The sequence below is a fragment of the Cibotium barometz genome, chromosome 23, assembly GCF_041138505.1.
Source record: "Cibotium barometz isolate CiBa-2024 chromosome 23, ASM4113850v1, whole genome shotgun sequence".
Taxonomy (NCBI): Eukaryota; Viridiplantae; Streptophyta; class Polypodiopsida; order Cyatheales; family Cibotiaceae; genus Cibotium; species Cibotium barometz.
Window position 1 is genome coordinate 53296328 of NC_141068.1, and position 16719 is coordinate 53313046.

A 16719-nucleotide genomic window follows, 5' to 3' on the forward strand; every position below is an offset into this window, starting at 1 on the left:
GATGCCCTGATCATCCTCATCAACATCACCATCATCATCAATGGTAGGGTCACCCTCATGATCATGAGAAATGGCACGCTCATCCTCATTATCATGATCATCTCTTATTTCTTGATCATCGATCACACTATCTTCATTGCTATGTTTGACATCATCTTCGTTGCGGCCTGCTACATCCTCCATATGCTCCATATCAGTGAATGTATTGTACATCACTTTGGAACGTGGTGCAACAGGGATGACGTACCACCATTTAGTGTCATGCACCATTGGCAGATAGATAACCTACTCAAATACACATACTGCAATGTATCAACATATCAAAAGTCAAGGGGTATGTGAGCTTAGATATATATGTACATGAAACACATTAGTAAAAAATGCATACCTGCTCACATTGTTGTGGCAATACGAGCCTTTCTTTCTTTTTTGCCAAAACTTTGTAGAGTCAATAGTTACATAGCCACTTGCATGGCGTTTTATAGTCGCATTAGGATCTTTTTCTACCACGTTCATTTGCCATTTGACATCCAAAACATACACAAAGAAGCGACGAAAGTCAAGCCTAAATATGTCTTGGATTGTGCCACAATAATCATCCATTTTTCCATTGGCTCCCTCAAAGCTACTAATGACATCGCAATCTTGTGTATTCCTCTTATCATTAATTCTTTGTGTTTGAAAATGCTTTCCTTCACACCATATAGCATTGAACATAGTGCACTGGACCAAAATAGAAGCAATATTTGTGTAAGCAATATAAATAAATATTAAAAGCAAATCACTCACAACTAATGTAAAACATTAGTTGTATGTAAAACATTAGTTCTATGTACCTTTAACATGCATCCTCGTGCATACTCCCATTCTTCCGCCGCGATATGCGGCCCCTCGTCTCTCTCTGCTCTCTCCATTTCCTCATGCAACCAATCAACATGGATATCATTCGAAAGTGTTGCTAGATGCTTAGGGTATGCCTTACGAGAGCCATGTTGCCTCCGAAAGAGAGCTCTTTCTGCTTGCCTTCTTGTCTTTACATCCTCATATCTTGTAACCCATCTGCTCATTACATCACTATTAAGAATGCATGTGAAATTGAGATCATCAATCAATGCTCTTTCAATTACTTTACTCTGTCCTTTTCCTTGAGGCAGAGGTCATCCTCAAGTCCTCTTCATTGCTCCATAGTCGCGGCAAAGAGCTGTCCACTTGACAAGAGACTCTTGTATCAACCAACCCTTGGACATGCTTCCTTCGGGCCTTGCAATATATACAAGAGACTCTTGTATATATTGCAAGAGTCTCTTGTATATATACAAGAGACTCTTGTATCAACCAACCCTTGGACATGCTTCCTTCGGGCCTTGCACTTGGCCTCACAAAGTCTTTTAAGGTTTTTATGAAGCGCTCTAGGAAGAACATTCAACGTGCATGCACAGTGCCGCATAAATCAATTTCATCCACCAAATGCACCATGAGATGTAGTTGGCTTCTTGTAAGAATGGTTCGCAAAAAAGTTTCCTCTACCAAAACAAACCACCTCCACTGCCATAACGCGCCCATCATCCAACATGGCTGGATCAATTGCTTTGGAGCTAACATATCTAAAAAAACAAATGAATAGTACGTTATACCTAGCCTCATGCACGTTCATTTTGAAAAAATATCAAATCAAAGTGCAAGGTATAATGAAGAGTGATCTTACATGGGTTTTACATACCTCACAAGCTTGCCCATCTTATAAATACATTTTTTCAAACTCTTGTTTGCACAATGGTTGATGCTAGTAGAGGTAGTATGAACTGCGCAAATAAGAGCACATGTATATATGGTTTGAGGCATTACAAAATTTAAATTCAACGTACAAGACTTGGAAAACACTTACTTGGAGCATCTTGTGCCAATCGTGGGACTTCAAGCCGTATAGTTGCTCAACACCTCTTTTCTTAGTGGTTGTAAAGGCTCCCTTCGATGATCTCATGCATCCAGTGGGAGTACGCAAAGTAGCGATGGCCTGCTTTACCTTCTTCTCCTCCTAATTTGATATAATCCATTGTGCACGCGGAAGACGAATGTGCCCACCCTCCTCTTGTGGTGGCCAAGCTTGAAGCATCCGTCCTGCGACCTGCAAGTCCTCCCGTATGCTGACATTTTCTCGTTTACCAATAACATGTTCCCAAATACCAGATGCCACATTCTTGAAGATGTGCATGGGATCAAGAAGATGTTTGATCTTGAGATGGGTCCAATATGGTAGCCGAAAAAAAATGGAGTACCTACACAAGAGATGCCATGACATGATTACTCTATGTGATCTTTAATCCAATTAGAGACTACACAAAAGAAGATTGAAAAACATTACTGTACCTGTTCATGCCGTCTGGAGGAAGTGTTGAGATATCAAGCTCATCTAGTGAGGCGGTGCACATTGATGACCCACCTGGGGGATAGGCCCCACACTTACACCACTGGCATGGTTGGTGAGATCATGGGTGATATGCGGCCAGTGGGCTGTGTGAGAGCCATTCTAGAGACTGGCATAGTTATAGCGCCAGCTCATTTAGTTGGGTTCACATTATAGAGAACCCTAGTATGTATTTGATTGAGTACCTTTTCATATTGTGTGTACTCTTATCTTTGTATATGGTGTGTTGAGTGTGTTCTCGAGTGTGTTGTGTGAAGAAGAAGAAGATTTTCAGCCTCTTACCTTGTGTGTTCTCTTTTAGGGTTTTGTGAGTGTGTGTGTGCTTGCAAGAGCTCAAGCCCTCTTCCCCCTTGCATTGTTTGATGGTATCAGAGTCTAGTTTATGCTAAGGACTGAGCTACAAGCAAGAGAAGCACATGAAGCGGTATGAGGGTAAGAGCTTCATCTTCTCTTCCCTATTTGTGTTGGCGAGACTACACCCTTGTCGGGAGCTCTATAGGGGACACCGGTAAACGATCTCTGATTGAGGAGCTTTCTTTGAGGGAGTAATGCTATGGAGCAACTATACCGTCCTATTGGACAACATTTTTTGGGCCAAAAACGCGTTTCAGGGACGTTAGGACCTCCGCTTTTCAGAAAGCAGGCGATTTTGAGCACTGCGGGTAAGTCATCGATTCTATGCAGAACTCTGTTTAAGAACTACAGGAAGACAGATTGGTTGTGTAGACATTGTGTGTGCTGCAAGGAGGTCAAACAGTTGCCCTTGGGTGTATGTATGCACATTGAGGTCACTAGCTGTCGTGACATTTGAGTGTAGTACAGTACCGCTGCAGAAAATACAGCAATTTGTGCAAGACAAACCAGAGTGTTGTTTCTGGGAAATTTTTGTGTCTAGCAAGATATCAAATGATGGCATAAACCAGATTGTTGCTGAGAAGCTTGATAAGAACAACTTCCATGCTTGGAGGTTCAGGTTGACAAATTTCCTAATGGGAAAGGGTTACACATAGAAGGTGAGCATGAAGAGGCATCGGAGATACCGGAGATCAATCCGACTGCTGCAGATGCAAAAGAGTTCAAGGATTTGAGCTAAGGAGCCAAAAAAGTTATGTATTGGCTCTCTATCAGTATACAGGACACCATGATTGGGCACATACATAATGCCAAGTCTCCCAAGGACGCGTGGGATACCTTGGTAAAACTCTATGAAACGAATACGAAGGCACGCAAGATACAGTTGAAGAATGAACTTCATACTGTGGAGAAAAAGAGTATGTATGTGAATGATTATGCATTGAAGATCAAGGGTATTGTAAAATCCCTTGCATCTATTGGCGTTTCAGTAGATGATGATGATAAGGTGAAACATTCCCAATTTCACAGATTTGGTGTCTTTGTTGATTATAGAAGAGAAGAGCTTGGGTGAAGACCAAGAGTCTTCACAAAACAAAAACAGTTTTCAGAGCAACAGGCCTTCTACACAAGTTCAGGAAGAGGACGAGGTAGAGGAGGCTGTGGACGCGGCCAACGAGGTAGAGGAGGCTGTGGACGCGGCCAACGAGGTGGTCGAACAGGTAATCAGAATTATGGCCAGCACAGCAGCAACAACAATAGTCCCATAATTCACAAAACAGCAACAACACGTATGTGGAAGAGGCCAATTCAAAGGCAGGGGGAGTCAAAGAGGTCATGAAAATTGGCAAAGGTAGTATAATGATACACATGGATGCTTTTATTGTAGTAAGCCTTGACATGTGCAGGTAGATTGTTATAAGACGAGGTTGTTTGTTATGCAGCATGTCGTGAATGCCATGTCTGAAAATGTTGAAGCAGCAGCGCATAAAGATGATGTATGGTACGTTGATTCAGGTGCTTTTGAACCACATGACAAGTCATGGGGAGTGGTTCAAGGAGATAAAAAACCTTGAAGTCCAGGTTTTGTGGAAACAGGGGATAAAACTTCTCATTCAATTGCCCATGTTGGAGATGTGCCATTGTCTATGCAGGATGGCAAAGTGAAGTACCTTATAGATATACTTCATGTTCCGAACATAACAAAGAATATGGTTTCAGTTGGCTAGATGATTGAGCAGGGTTTGCAGGTTTGGTTTAATCTTGATGGTTGTTACATTGAAGACTTTAAAGACAAGTGCAGGTTGGTTGCAAAAGGCAATAAAGTGGGCAGAATGTTTACATTGAATGTAAACATGCATGAAGTGAGTACTGCAATGTTTGCAAATGGTTCAGGAATTGTTGCAGACACAAACATTTATCATAAAAGAATTAGACATGTGAATGTGTAGAGAATGAAGTCTATGCAGAGACTAAAGGAATTGTGACAGGGCTGCCAAAGTTTAAAGTTGAAGGTATGCAGAAAATATGTGAAGCATGCCAATTTGGAAAGCAAACAAAGCATGTATTTCCATGTGACAGAAATGTGAGCAGAAATGCACTAGATGTTGTGCATTCAAATGTATGGGGTCCTACGAAGACCATGTCTATGGGAGGCTGCAGGTATTATGTGACATTTATTGATGACCACACACAAGGAAAGTGTGGGTATACTTTATGAAGGAGAAGGGTGAGGTGTTCACTCATTTTTAGAATTTCAGAGTTATGGCTGAAAAGCAAACATGGAAATATGTAAAGTGCCTAAGGTCAGATGGAGGGGGAGAGTACTTCTCCAATGAGTTCTCTAAATTTTTGAAGAAGAATAGTATTCGAAGGCAGTTTACATGCAGATACACTCCGCAGCAAAATGGAGTTGTTGAGCAAAAAAATAGGACATTGCTGAGATTGCGCGAGCATTGACGGGAGGGAAGAATATGCCGCATAGCTATTGGGCTGAGGCTCTTGTTTCTACAGGAGTTTACATCATGAACAAGACTCCAACTGCAACCATACATGATGTAACTCCAGAGGAGAGGTTTACTGTGGCAGAAAAACTGATTTGTCTCATCTGAAAGTCTTTGGATGCATTGCATATGTGCATGTGCCAGATGAGCTGAGAACGAAGCTGGATGGACTCAATATTTTGGAGGATTATGATCAGTAATACTATGATGACTTTTGTGAATGGAATTTTTATATTGGATCTCGTTGGTTGACCCCAGCGAATCTTCAACGGAGAGTTTGGATGATATATTTTGTTTGCAAAGCAATGGACTCAATATTTTGGAGGATTATGATCAGTAATACTCAATATTTGGTTTGTAAAGCAATGGACTCGATATTTTGGAGGATTATGATCAGTAAAACTATGATTTCATTGAAGGATTGTTTTAAAGACGGTCGAATCTATTATAATGGTAATTTCATATTGGGTGTGTAAGTGGTATGCCTACCTTAAATTTTGCTTGAAGCATCGACTAGGGGGCCTGGGAACTCTTTTCCTTGGTACCTAGGCAAAACATAACCAATTTTTTATAAAGGAATCCCACCAATACACTGGTTGGGCGGTTGGCTAACCCATGGGCCATTGGGGTTAGGCTTGATCGAGGGATATCTGCAGTACAAATAATTACGATAAGTTACGTTAAATAGAATGAGTCCTAGGAAGACCCTTGTTTTGTGGGAGGGAATCAGTGGCTATGCCTCACTAAAGGAGGAAAAAAGCGGTGATTCTATGGACCAAGTGTAAGTCTCTTCCTTGATCTGACCATGTGACTTTCGGGTTCGGTCGGATCAGTTTGGTTAGTTAAGACCTTGACTCGTTAGATCAGTTTGGTTAGTTAAGACCTTGACTCGTTAAGACCTTGACTCGTTAGATCAATTCTCCTATTAGATGATATTCCTGGTGGAATCGCCCGTGCCCTACGGGTGGGGGAAGTTTTTCTAGGCTTGGTTTTGGAGGAACCGCCAGGCTAGTATCTTGTCCTCCGGACATCCGTGGGCGAGGCCCCAAGTGTGGATCCCCGCTGAGAGGCTAACGTTGCTTCTGGGACGAGCGCCCCCTCGGAGGGGGCATCACGGTGGGGGCGGGGGTCTCACAGGTGGTATTAGAGCTTGCATAGATAATGGCACTTTACCAACATGCACAATGGGATGCGCAGTATCATCACCTGTTTCTACATAACTTGGTTTTTTCATTTTTTGCATATCTCTAAACCACTCAACATGACTGGTCATGTGGTTAGAGGTGCCAAAATCCACATACCATATATCTTGAGATCCTAACACATCCCCTGTTATGGAACTAAGCATGTGCTGCATCACAAATAGTTGCTCACTTCTATCAACACAAATAGCTGCTCGCTTCTCTCATCACCTCCATGTTTGTTAGATGATGCATAGTTGCCTTACTGTAACTTTCCACTTTTAATGTCATTCTGCTTTTTTTCAGCAATCCTTTGCCATGTGTCTTGGCTTTCCACAGTAATAGCACTCTATGCTATTCACATTTTTATTTATTTTCCAACCACCTAGGCCTCTTTGGCTCCCCCTACCTCTAAACTGGCCTCTTTTCACCTGTGTATAATTGCTGTTGTGAATCATTGGACTGTAGATGTCCATAATTTTGATTTCCTTGTCGGCCACCACCTTGGCCTTGACCACGGCCTCTACCTCTGCCTCTACTTGAATTAGAGTAGAAGGCCTGTTTCGATGTGTTCTTGCTTTGTGATGAAGAAGAATCCTCACCTAAAGCCTTTTCTTCTATGATCAGCATAGATATCAAGTCCCGAAAGTTGGGAATATTCTCCGTAACTACAATGGAGGTCTTGAATGGATTGTACTCTTTGCCAAGCCCATTCAAATAGACACTCACCAAATCATCATCCTCCATTGATACATTGATAGACCCAAGGGATTCAACAATGCCCTTGATCTTTAAGGCATATTCATTGATGGACATGCTTTTCTTTTCCACAGTATGCAACTCTTGCTTTAACTGTAATTTCCTTGCCTTTGTGTTAGTTTAAAACATTTGAACCAGATTCTACCATGTAACTATTGGAGTGTTTGCATCCTGTATGTGTCCTATCATAATGTCTATGACACTAATTGAAAGCCAGTACATGACTTTTCTTACATCCTGATTCCAATCCTTGAATGCCTTTATATCTGTAGGAGTGGCATTCTCCTCAAATAACTATGGAGGCTCCACATTGTCTCCTTTTGTATAATCCCAAAATCCTTTACCCATTAGGAAATTGGTCATTCTGAACTTCCAGGCATGGAAGTTATTCTTATCCATCTTCTCACTAACAATCTGATTAATTCCATCACACATGTTTTCCTACAGCAATCAAATGACTTGTAAAACAGACAACTTCTATATGATGCAACCTATAATATAGTAGTATCTCCTGTAACTGCTGCAGAAAAGTAACGATACTTCAACACAGCGTGTGTGTCACCAAATGTGACTAGAGTACATGTACATACACCCAGTATTAACAATACATGTGCAAACCCTGTGTGCACTTCCCAAATGCATTGCTGCATTGCAATAACTCGATTTCGAGCAAAAATAGTTCTCTACCAGAACTTCCAGAAAACTGCTGAAAATACCCTACATTGATGAAATGTACCCGAAATGTGAATCTAGCTGAACAAAATTTGTCCAATAGGAAAATATACCTACCCTGTAGCTCCGCTCCCCGTGAAGACAACTCCTCAATCATAGATGTGTAGCTTCCAGAGCTACTGAGGGGGTGTTGTACCTAAACTAAGAAGGGGAAAGAGATTATGGTGCTTTTAACACCATATTAGTGAATTTGGGAATTTCCCAATTCCCATTTTTGAATACTTAAAAAAGGGGACATGGATAACATGTTTGTAAGTTTCTCAAAACCCTATCATATGACCTATCGTTGGAAAGCGCTTGAAAAATGGAATCTAAAGAGCTATAAAGCGCTCATTTTGGATTAGTGGTGTTCAAGTTATGGTTAATCCAAACTTTTGACCACGTGTCCCAAACTTGTGGGAAATTCCCATATTCCCCAATATGGTGTTTTTTACCTATGTAGTACCGCTTCCTTCCTTGCTTGTTCTTGCCTCCTTAGCTCTCACACGAATGAGGCTCTAATACCATAAAGAGAATGTGGGGGGAGAGGGAGAGCTTAAAACCCTAGCACGCAAAAACACACACACAAGAGAGAGCAAGACACAAGAGAGAGATGGATAGCTGAATTTTCTTCTATCTCTTCTTCTCTACTCAACCAACATAACATAAAGATAAGAGTACACACTATATGGGTTAGTACTCAACTACTACAGCATACAAGGGTCAGTCCATAATGTGAACCCAACTAAATGAGCTAGCGCTATAACTATGCCAGTCTCTAGTAATCCAAAATGGCTGTCACACAACCTATCATCCCACTGGCCGCATATCACCCATAATCTCACCAACCATGCCAGTGGTGTAGATGCGGAAGCTATCACCTAGGTGGGTCATCAATGGCTGCCGCACTAGTTGAGCTCGATATCTCAACACCAATTGATTTTGAATAAGCCTACTACGTTTGTAGTAAAAAGAGAACATGAAATTATGAGTCGCAATCATATATTTGATTGCAATTGAGTTTGGTACCACTTCACAATAGACTTTATTGTAGGTTTTGACTTTATTGTAGGTTTTTGTGTCCCAACCATCATCCATAAAGTTAAAATTTTTTGCAGTAGCATTGGCTTTGTAGATGAGCATTGTTCTACATACCTTCACATCATATTTGCTGAATAAGTCCACAAAAACTTTAATTGGCATGCAAATATTTATTTTTACAATTCTAGTGAAATGCCTGGCCATAGAGAATGCTCCACTTCCAAGAAGAGTTTAGCTCTGTAAGTCTCTGTAATAGTGGCATAAGGAATGGGCCAATTCGTACTATGCCATTCTGGAAGATCTATCCTTTTCAAAAGGCACCATAGGTGCTTCCTTTATCCAGAAATTGGTAGAAATGATCTTAAAAGAAAATACCTAATTGGGCTAACTGGGTGGTAGATCTATTTTGGTATTGTAACTCTCTAATGCTACCATGCAAACATCTAATAGTCCCAAAATGCACTCTACTAGAGCTGCCATTCTTGATAGGATGATGGATAAATATCTGCAACAATTAAATTCTATGGTCAGAAAGAAATCAACAAAAAATTCACAAAAAACATTAAGCTTTACAAAAAACACTTACAGTTTGGTCTATTTTGTTGTTGAAGATAGTCGGGATAATCATCCAACGAAAGGTCTTTGTGCATGTACACATGCTGGATTAAAATATCTGTGACATTTTTCTTCCCTTCTACAGTTCTAAAATCCTTCACCCTACCTTTCCATGCTGCCAAAAATTGATTCTTTGATCTTTGCTTCTTTCTCTTGTTTGGCTGCATCAAAACCCATCTCCCTTTTTATACAATAAGCTTTTGCCAACACCTAGTTCCAGAAATTATGTTGGCAATCTCAATAGAGTTAATAGAAGAAGTGAGTCGCTAGGGCAAAGAACTCATCTCCCTTCTTTGGTTCTCTGCATTTGGCTCTACGTAGAATTTTTCACAAGCTCGATGATGGTTTTCTATTTCTATTCTTGAGAGCATGAGACAATAAGAGATGGTAGAGTGTAGAAAATTAAAGAAGCTAGAGGAAGACATTGTTCAAGCGAGAAAACCGGTTTAGGAGGGAACCTTTTTTTGTGTCTTTGATGACATAATTGCATATTCACAATAGAATAATCTTGTCAAAATAAAATAGTATCTTTTCATTGAAGGCAAACGGTTGTATATTCAATAAAAAATGATTCTTATTTCTTCTTTTTGTGAATTATACTTTTTTTTGGTAATTTTCCCGTTGTTATGTTGGCCTTTCTCTGATTGGTGGAGAGGGATTTTTCGCTTTGGGAAAAATGCCCCAAATTGAGCTCTGTTTTTCCCTCATGGGTTTGTAGGCATGGCTTGAGGTAGAGTAGGGGATTGAGCAACCCTTTGTTGATGGCAGTTCATGACTTCATGATTGCCCCATATTTGGCAATATGTGCAATAGAGGGTGGGATAGGGTTGCAAATGTGGACACTCCATGATGCTGGTATGGTTAGCTCGATTCTAGATTGGGCACCATACAAGCTCCCTCTTCGGATAGAGATGGGGTTGGCCAACCCGATCCCTTGGCCGATTCTCTAATGTTGGCTCATCTATTGCATTAATGCAGTGGCCAACTACTCAACTTGTTGTCTAGATGTGGACTCCTTGCTCTTTCTATAAGATTTTGTGCTAGTGGTCTTGAATGAGGCTTCTGATGTACCCTCATGGAGTTCTCAGGAATGTGTTCCCTTGAAGTTGTCCTCAAAGTCCATTGCACTCCTACAACATTGCTCAAAGGTGGTATGGGCCAAGGGATACAATGAATTGTGTAAGGGTATGCCAAGACCTTCCAAAAATCTCCCTATTAATCTTTCATCACGGAACTTGTCTCTGGCACTGTGGGAGTGGAGACATCTGACTCTGTTGATATAGTCTTGGATGGTTTCACAATCCCTCTATCCAACGTTGTGCAGCTGCTCCACCAGACTCCATCTGGTACCTTGTCGAGAATATCCTTCTTTGAAGGCCTCTTTCAAGGCTTCAAAGGTCGCCTTGTCCTCATCTTTCAAGGACCTAAACCATTGGCCTGCTTTACTGTCTTGGGTGAGGTGAAAGGAACTCACCTTAACTTGATCTTCCACGTGGCCAAAGGCTTCATAGATTTTGTTGAACATCTCCAAATGTGGGATGGGGTCTCCCATCCCATCAAATTTAATGATCAGCTTTGAGATGTTTTGCAGGTTTGTTCCACTCACCCCCTCCCTATTTCCATGGCTAATCTTAACAATTTTGGTGTTAGCCCTGTCATGGTGGAGCAGGTGTCGATTAGGGAATGGTTGGAGGAGGAACGGGGCCAAGTGGATAATAGACCATTCAAGGACCTTGTTCTTATGGGTGGGTTATATTGTGCCCCTTGTGGTCCCATGTGATACCCTAGGTATGCTCCTTGTGGTGGGCACTGTTGATATACAAGCAGACTACGTTGATGAGACTGGGCCGGGTAGGCCCTTTCTCTCTGGTATGATGTTTTTGGTCCTTGAGAAGGATGAACTTGGCCCTAGGTTTTGTATGGGTCTTTGGGCCTTGTATGAATCCAAACCACTCCTGAGATAGGCATGGCTCTCTAGACTGGTGGTTGGGTCTGGGTCTGATGGCTTTCACTCTGCCTTATTTCGGCTCTAGGATCTAAAGATGGTGTGGGCTCACTTTCTTGTTGATGTTCCATACCCCTTGCCTTGGGTTTCAACTTTTTTGACTGTGTGTTTCTGAGGATAAAGTTATAGAGCCTCAAACCAAGGCTTCCCTATGAATGTGTGGGAGAGGTAGGATCTTGCTCTTGTATAAGTGGTCTATCCATACACTGAGCTTCGCATTCTCCTGTTTCGCGTTTCTCATCTTGTGTGGGGATGGTCTTCGCTTTCACTGGTGATGTCAAAGACGAGCACCATTTGGCTCCACGTGGTATTGACCAATGGGTCTGACCTTATGAGCGAGGGAGCTTTAGGAGAGTTCACATCATCAAAAGGAGGGTTGTTTTACACCAATTTACATGAATGTAGGTGCATGGAAGTGTGGAACTATTGTGCAGAATCCCCCTATGAAAAACGTTTTTAAAAAAAATACTAGGAATGGTATGGCCGTACACTTGGAGATGGTACGGGCATACATTTCGGAAGGGAATGGGTTTACTCTTCTCGAGGAGCAGATGGCACCGGCGTACACTTCCTAAAAGACACGACAGTGGCTTCAAGAAGGAACGGGCATGCACTTTTGGATGGAGAAGGTACGGGCATGGCAAGTTTGCCACAAGCATACGCTTTAGAAAAGATAACTGGTATGGGCGTGGCATAAGTGGAACAGCCGTACGCTTTCTAGAGATGGGGAAAAAGAGAATGACATGGGCGTGGCAAAACGGACATGGACGTGGCAAATGAGAGGAATACTTTGGAATGGGCGTACACTTCTAGAAGGATTTCATGCATAGAGGTATGCATAAAAGTTGATTATTTTATTGTAAAAGTGTTACTTTTATCATATTGAATTTCATGCATAGAGGTATGCATAAAAGATATTCTTTTTATACTAAAAGTGTGATTTTCATCATAAATGGATTTTATGCATAACTCAGATGCATAAGAGAAATTCTTTTATTCTAAAAGTGTAATTCCTACCAAATTGAATTTATGCATAGGAAGATGCATAAAAGAATGGAATTTCAATTCAAAAGTGTTATTCTCATCCAAATTGAATTTATGCATAGGAAGATGCATAAAAGATTGAATTTTAATTCAAAAGTGTCATTTTCATTTAAAATGAATTTATGCATAGGAAGATGCATAAAAGATTGACTTTTATTTCGAAAGTGTTAGTCTCCTTAAATGGAATTTATGCATAAATAAATGTGTAGAGAAATCTTATATAAGAATTCTCCTGTATTCTATATATAGATATGGGAAGTGATAGGATGTGATAAGAGGTGTATGAGATGTGATAAGATGTGTACGAAAAGTGATAGGATGTGATAAGAGGTGTATGAGATGTGATAGGATGTGATAAGATGTGTATGAGATGTGATAGGATGTGATAAGAGGTGTATGGGATGTGATAAGATGTGATAAGATGCATATGAGATGAGTTAGGAAGTGATAAGATGAGTCAAGATGTGATAAGATGTGTATGGGATGAGGTAAGAAGTATATGTGATGGGATAAGATGTATATGGGTTGTGATAGGGCAAGAATGGATGTAGATATGGATGTGGATGTATGTATGAATGAGGATGTGAAAATGGATGTATGCATGTAGATGTGGATGTATGCATGTGAAAGTGGAAGTGGATGTGGATGTATGGGTGTAGATACGGATATGGATATATGTATGTGGATGTGGACGTATGAATGAGGATGTGAAAAATGATATATGCATGTAGATGTGGATGTATGGATGTGGATGTGGATGTGGATGTGGATGTGGATGTATGGATATGGATATGGATGTGTATGTATGAATGTGGATATGGGATGTGGATGTATAAATGAGAATGTGAAAATGGAAGTAAGCATGTAGATGTGGATGTATGTATGTGAATGTGGATGTGGATGTGGATATGGATGTGTATGTATGAATGTGGATATGGGATGTGGATGTATAAATGAGGATGTAAAAATGGATGTATGCATGTAGATGTGGATGTATGCATGTAGATGTGGATGTATGGATGTGAATGTGAATGTGTATGTGAATTAATGTGTCGTCGATATAAGGAAATGGATGAGAATGAGTACACATTGAATGGAATGTGGAATAAGTAATGTGGACTAAGGAGGGATAATGTGGAAAGACGAGAGTTCGATTTAGAAACTGTATTTTATAACTGTTTGTAAATGACTGTTTTATGTCAAGACTGCTGGGGAAGCATTTTGACCGTCTTGTGGATTAAGGTCATGAAGACCTAACTGTTAAAATTGCAACTGCTGACGGAGAGTCAATGGAGGACGTCTCGCGTAGCAAGGTCGACCGAGGTCTTGACCAGCCTCGGTTCGATTTAAATGGTGAGCTTCCGGTACGGTGGCTGAGGAACCAAGGAAGCGGCCTGTGAGTGAAGCGCTAGGTCACCTGCAAAGGATCCTAGAGGGTGCTGACCATACGGTACTCGGGCTCTGGGTCACCGAAGATACCCACACGTGCGTCGTGGAAGATATTGGAACAAGGAATAAGAGTTGTTTTCTGAAACCGGGCATGGATCTGGTTGATTGACCTTGCTGGTCCTCAACGGATGAGTCCATGGCTCTTTTATATGGATCTGTGGGTTGATCTTGCTGATCTTCCACGGAGATTCCATTCTGTTATATGAATATATTGCCGGTTACTATGAGCTAGGAACTATGGAAAAGACCCCTGATGAGTGAACAGGTGGTGAGCGTTCTGGTTGCCAATGATGCCATAAGTATACCGATGAATGAATGACTGGAAATAAGGATTCAACCAGAGACTATGAGGATTGTCATCAGTGACATAATGGTTTCATTAAAGGATTGTTTTAAAGTTAGCTGATGCTAAGAAAAAGGCAATTTCATATTGGGTGTGTAAGTAGTGTGACTAGTTTTATGTTTGCATGAACTTCTGGCTAGGGGGCCTTGGAACTCTTTTCCTTGGTACCCGGGACAAAACCTAACCAAATTCTTAATTAGATCCCATCACTACAGTGGTTGGGAGGTTGGTATACCATGGGACTGGATGGGGTTAGGGATGGACTGATGGATCCGTAAATCGAGACTCAATTTCTGTTATTACGATAGATGAAGTAAGTCCCGGATAGTAATTGTTCTATGGATAGGAATCAACGGCTGTGCCTCTTGATGGGGAAAAAAGCGTTGATCCCAATGATCCAAGTGCAAGTTTCTTCCATGATCTGACCGAGTATCTTTATAGGTGCAGTCGGATCAGTTTGATCACTAATGGTCTTGACTACGTTAGAGTAAAAAGTTATCCTGGTGGAGGAATCGCCCGTGCTTTCCGGATAAGGGAAGTTTTTCCGGGTTCGGTTTTGGAAAAACCGACGGATTAGTCTTTTGTCCGGATATCCGTGGACGAGGCCCCGAGTGTGGGACCCTGCCTCGCGTTAGAAGTGCTACTTCCGTTGCTAGTACCCCGAATCCGTTGCGCGGTGGGAACGGGGATCTCACAGTTGGTATCAGAGCTTTTTGGTCAATGAGGATCAACCGAGAAGCCAAATATATCAAAAATTTATCAAGAATCAAAAAGGTTGTAATTGTGTGATATAATTCATACAAATTGATATTCAATCTGAAAATTCATAAATTAGTAATTGGGTCTTCAAATGGAAGTACCGCAATTGTATGGAACCCTGACTTGCTTGAGGCCTAGACATGATGTTATTTACCTTATAGTTCCAAGTATTATGACGACCCGTATATACCGAGGGTATAACTGCAGCTCTTTACCGGCAGTATATACGAGTAAATCTAAGACTTGAAATTATAAGCGTTAATGCTATCTAGATGATGAATTCGAATGTGGTTGATATGATTTTAATTCTGTTTGAGAACTGATGAATTGATTTGGATTCTGATTGAAAAATGATGATTTCTGAAATTTAGTTGAAATATAATAACCTGAGCAAAACTACAATGAGGATGAATGGGACGAGTCCCTGTGATGATAAATGATGATAATGATTTCAGCAAATCACTATGAGATTAGTGGATTGTGCTATCAAATTGCTACTGTTAACACTTGACCGTTAGATCAAGTTAAGGGATGACAAATTGAGAACTTACTTGACTAAAATTCCCGTGGGAGGAATGTTCAGAAGGAAATTTTTCGGTCTAATGGACCATTATCATGTTAAAGATATGAATGATATGATCTGAATGAATTGTTATTTAATGATGAGTTCTAAGGGATATTTATCCCAGTATTCTGTTGGGTTGACCAGAATATAAGGAACCCCAGAATAAAATTGGATCTTAAGAAAAAGAGTTGTCCTCTACCTTGCGAGATGAGGACATCTCGCACTTTTTTAAGTGGGGTAGAATGTAAGATTCCTCCCCAGCCTTCGAGGTATACAAGAGTAAGAATCTCCCTTTTTGATCTTATAATTATTCCCTCTCTAAAATAAAAGAAAGATTCTGTTTTAAGAAAAGGAAGACCCTCTCCCTAGAATACTTCTCAGGAGTCACGCCTGTTTTAAGGATTCAGAACAATGAGTTCAGAAGTGAAAATCGGTGTTTTGGATACCAAGGTTTTGGTTTTCATTTGAGTACGGCCCAAAAGAAGTTCTTTATCTCTTGGGGAGTATAAGAAGTTATCCCCCAGATATTGTGAGCCTTATATCTGAATTCAATGAAAGTAGGTGACTTAGCCTACAAGCTTCTTTTATCTCTTCATCTCAAAGTTCTTAAAGCCTTCTATAGAAAAATGTGCCAAACCCAAATCATGGAAAGACGGTAAAACTTCAGTGGCAAGATACCGTTGGCTTCTAGGTTACGCTAGCTCCTTCCTTTATATAAGTCGTAACTTTTACTTGTCGCTCACAGTAATCTTACTTCCATCGATCTCCTTTCTTTCTTAATCTCCTTCATGGCTTGGCAACAAGAATTAGTTTTATCCATGATGCTTTCTCACCTTCAAGATGCAAGCGAGTCTGTGAAGAAGGATTTTATAGAACAGTATGGGCGCTCACTTTTTCCTCACCTAGGAACTTCTGTAGCTCAGACCAAATGGCGGACCTATCAAGACATAACTAGGGTAACACCCTG